The sequence below is a fragment of the Diceros bicornis genome, chromosome 35, assembly GCF_020826845.1.
Source record: "Diceros bicornis minor isolate mBicDic1 chromosome 35, mDicBic1.mat.cur, whole genome shotgun sequence".
In the NCBI taxonomy this organism is placed as follows: domain Eukaryota; kingdom Metazoa; phylum Chordata; class Mammalia; order Perissodactyla; family Rhinocerotidae; genus Diceros; species Diceros bicornis.
The window spans coordinates 18227676-18232666 of NC_080774.1; positions in this window are offsets into that span (position 1 = coordinate 18227676).

A 4991-nucleotide genomic window follows, 5' to 3' on the forward strand; every position below is an offset into this window, starting at 1 on the left:
AGCCGCAGCTCTCTGGCTCCGAGGGAGGTGGGAAGGGGGTAAAGGAGCACACCACTCACTCACCCCTCACAGGGGAGACCCCGTTTACAGACGGGGAAACTGAGGCCCAGAGAGGCAACACCACAGCAACACTGAACCCGGGTCTTCTGATGCCAGGTTCCCATCGCGCCAGAAACGGGGAGGAGTTTGTCCCTATCGATAAAATCAGCACGGCTGCCGTTTACTGTCGCTCAGTGCGAGGCTCTTGGCAGGCCTTATCTCAGACAGCGATGTGAACCCCGCTTACCCTCAGAAAGCGGAGGCTCAGAGAGGCGGAGCAGGCCGCGGGGTCACCTGAAGAGGTGAGACTGAGTCCCTGTCCGCCAGACTCCAGAGCCGGGCTCAGGCGCGCTGCTCGGGGCTGCCGCTGTGGTGCACACCTGGGGTCCGAGAAGGCAACAAGGTGGAGGGAGACACAGCCTTTTCAGCACGCTGTACGGGTCACTGCCGTAAATTAGCTCATTCCACCCTCGTGACAACCCGAAGAGGTGTGTCTAGTTAGTTATTACACCCATTTTGCAGATGAAGAAACTGAGACTCAGAGGAATAAAGCAGGTGACTTGCCACCCAAGATAACAGCAGAAGGGTCTATTGATTAGAAACTAACTCTCAAGCCCACCAGGAAGTGGCTTGCAGCCTCACAGGGGAGACCAGATTCACGCACCTGCGACAATTAGCAAGGAGCGGGGTGTAGGGGCTGCTGGGGCTGTGGTGGTATCGGGAAGGGCTGAATGGGCCCCACGTCAGTGGAGACCAGGCAGGCGGCAGGGAGAGGCTGCCTTTCTCTCCCCAGCACCCCCTCCTTGACTTGGCTCCACGGTGGTCCTGGGGCCCATGCCTGACCAACAAGACCATCACAGCCCCTGGCTGCCCCCAGTGATGGGTTGGGGTTGGGGGGCAAGTGACCCAGGCCATGTTGGTCACAGCCAACAAGCATCACCCTGGGGACTTTGTAAAAGCTACTGGACAGGGGTGCCCTCCTCCTGGGGTGCTAAGCCAGGAGGATGAGGCCTGAGCAGCTAGGTCACCACGTGGAGAGGGCTGGGGAGCCCTTACATGAGTCTGACAGCCATTCCTGACACAGGCAAGTGGGGCCAGGTATGCAGAGACGCAAGGCAAAAATGCCAAGGTCAGAGTCACAGCTCTAGGCGAGAGCTCTGGTCACAGCCAGGGCCCCACAGGTGCAAGGGCCACGCTGATGCCAGAAGCAGCAGGCAAGAGAGACGGGAGGAAGGAGGCTGCATTGAGGTTCTCTCTGGAGCTGGGTAACTAATGGGAGACAGATACAAATCGCCGCCACCTGAGCACCTGCTGTGTGCCCCCTGAGTTCAACACTCGTCAGGCAGCACCTCCCTGAAACAGAACAACCACCCACAGTCAGTGGGATGGTCCCATCTCCCAGATGAGAAAACGGAGGCTCAGAGATGGTGGTCGTACAGCTTTTCTTCCCCTCCATGAGAAATCATCCACACGCTAACAACAAAAATAGTAACGACGCTCGCTAACATGTAAAGGGGGCTTACTCCATGCTGCGTGCACCGGGACATGGCTGATCCCACTTATTCCCCATGGGTAAAGCTGTCATTGTCCCCTGTGGTAGGCAGAATAATGGCCCCCAATGGTGGCCGTGTCCCAATCCCCAGAACCTGTAACTACATTACAGGAGGCAGAATTAAGGCAACAGATGGAATTAAGGTTGCTAACCAGCTGCCCTTAAGACAGCGAGGGCACCCTGCATTATGCAGTGGGCCCCATGTAATCACAGGATCCTCAGGAGTACAAGAGGGAGGCAGGAGGGTCCGAGTCAGCTCTGAGGATACACTGGGGCCTCTAGAAGCTGGAAGAGACAAGAAGAGAGATTTTCCCCTAGAGTCTCCAGAGGGACCACAGCCCTGCAGGCAACCTGATTTTAGCCCAGTGAGGCCCATTTTGGACTTCTGACCTCCAGAACTAAAAGATAACAAATTAGTGTTGTTTTTAAGTCACTAAGTTTGTGCTAATTGTTACAGCGGCCACAGAAAACAGACACATCCCCATTTTACAGAATAGGAAACTGAGGCTCAGAAAGGCTGAATAGCTTACCTGCGATTGGTAAGGGGTAGAGATGGGATTCTAAGGACATCCTGCTTCCCCACAGTCTTTTCAATCTCAGAGGGCTCGGCTGCATCGTTCGTTTGCTGGTTTCAAGAGGAGCCAATCTCTCCGGGGTGACACAGCTGGGTTTGAACCCCAGGTCTGCAGGTGCCCCTTCCACGGCACCACACTGCCTGGCGTGGTGTTTGCTCCTGAAGCACAGTTGGTGGAGGTTTAGGAAAAGGGATAAAAGGTATGGTCAGAGTAGGTGAGGTGGTGGAGTCAGGTATGGCCTCCGCTGGACGATGGGCCGACGCTGTTTTTCTGGGTGCAGATGCCGGATCTTCCATCTCTGGAGTCGCAGCTCCCAGTCTAGGGGTGGCAGGACAAAGACCAAACTGGTGGCTGAAACGTGGGCAACCTCCCCGGCGGAAGGAAGGGAGGCGGGGCAGCCTGGACAGCTAAGTGGTCAGGGAAATGAAAGACGGAGGGATGGGGAATTGAAAGGCTCGCTGCGGGCTCTGCATATCCTGCCCATGATGTTTGACGGATAAAAGTAAAAAGGTTCAACGACTTCTGAGTTAAAATTGCTTGTACGCTCCACTCATTAGTTGGGCTACTATAAAAACAAACAAAAATGGCCAGCCCTATGGCTTAGCAGTTAAGTGCACGTGCTCCGCTGCTGGCGGCCCAGGTTCGGATCCCAGGCGTGCACTGATGCACCGCTTCTCCGGCCATGCTGAGGCCGCGTCCCACATACAGCAACTAGAAGGATGTGCAGCTATGACATACAACTATCTACTGGGGCTTTGGGGAAAAAAAGGAGGAGGATTGGCAATAGATGTTAGCTCAGAGCCCGTCTTCCTCAGCAAAAAGAGGAGGATTAGCACGGATGTTAGCTCAGGGCTGATCTTCCTCATGAAAAAAAAAAACAAAAACAAAAAAATAGGAAGTGTTGGCGAGGATGTGGAGAAATCAGAACCCTCATGTGCTGCTGGTGGGATGTAAAATGGTGTAGTCCCTGGGGAAAACAGCATGCGACCTCCTCAAAAAATGAACCATAGAATTGCCATATATTTCAGCAGTCCCACGTCTGGGTATATACCCCAAAGAAGTGAAAGCAAGGACTCGGATGTTTGTACACCCGTGTTCACAGCATTATTCACAATAGCCAAAAGCTGGAAGCAACCCAAGTGTCCATTGATGGATGAACACATAAACAAAAGGTGGTTGCTGTGGAAGGTTTGCGTCCCTCCAAAATTCATATGTTGAAATCCAGATGTGACAGCCTTTGGGAGGTGATTCCGTCATGAGCGGGGAGCCCTCACGAATGGGATTAGTGCTGTTATAAAAGAGATTCCAGAGAGCTCCCTTGCCCCTTCCGCCGTGTGAGGACACAGCGAGGTCTTCGATCCAGAAGACGGCCCTCCCCTGAACATGCCCACATGCTCCTCTGGGACTTCCAGCCTCCAGAACCGTGAGCCATGAATTTCTGCTGTTTATAAGCCGCCCAGTCTGTGACATTTTGTTACAGCAGCCGGAACAGACTAAGACAGTGGACTAATAACATTCAATGGAATGCTATTCAGCCTTAAAAAGGAAGAAATTCTGACACAGGCTACAACATGGGGGAACCTTGAGGAGATTATGCTAAGTGAAATAAGCCAGTCAGAAAAGGACAAATACTGTATGATTCCACCATTTATATGAGGTCCCTAGAGTAGTCAAATCTAGGCAGACAGAAAGTAGATGGTTGCCAGGGGTGGGAGGGAAGGGCAAATGGGGAGTTAGTGTTTCATGGGGACAGAGTTTCAGTTTGAGGTGATGAAAAAGTTCTGGCGATGGATGGTGGTGATGGTTGCACAACAATGTGAATGTACTTAATGTTACTGAACTGTACACTTAAAAATGGTTAAAATGGTAAATGTTATGTATATTTTACCACAATACAAAATTACTTCTTGGCCTGTGTTTCCTACACACGATGCCACTTGGAGATATGCCACATGGGTCAGAATATCACAAGACACAGAACATCACTGGAAGTGGCCTCTCACCTCAACTTCCAGAAGGGGACCACCTCTCTGTCAGTACATGGCTCTCCAAAATCCATCCTTGACTCAGCAGTCAGAGGGATCTAGGGATCCCTAGTATATATTTCACTTCAAAATTCATGTTTCACATGTATCGCACAAAAGGTGGAGCACAGGGGCTGTGGGACCACAGAGGAGGGGCTCCCAACCCACTGGAGAGGTGGTCAGGGAAGGCTGCCCAGAGGAAGCACCATTTGAGTTGGGTTTTGAGGGATGAGTAGGAGTCAGCCAGGTAAAGACAAAGCCGGGACAGCGGGGAGTGGGAGCGGGCAGGAGAAACAGTCTGTGCTCACCTGGAGGTGAGCGAGAGGTGAACTGACAGGTTGGTCTGGCTGGTGCGTGATGATAACTGACTTGGAGGGAGGGAGGGAGGTGGGGGCTGGGACTAGCTCATGCTAGGCCTTATGAGATCGAGTGAGAACTTTGTCCTGGGGGCACCTGGAGCAGGGAAGGGGCATTTGGGAAGATCCTCCGACTGCAGAGCAGAGGATGTGTCATGGGGGGTAGACAATTGGCAGAGCCTCAGCGTGGCTCGGGCATAGCTGCATGGGCAATGTCCAGAAGAGGGCAGGGGTCTCTGCCCACACTAGACCCCTTTCCTGTGCACAGGGGTCACTGGGGAGCCTTTCTGTGCTCTGTGTGGGTGATCTCCATTCCCCCTGGTTCTATACCATTCCTATCACAGTGACCCTGAACGGTAGACCTGTCTCTGAAAGACACAGGACATTAAAATACAAAGACCCTGGGCCTCCGAGGATTTAACAGTCACTGTCTGACTAGTCATGA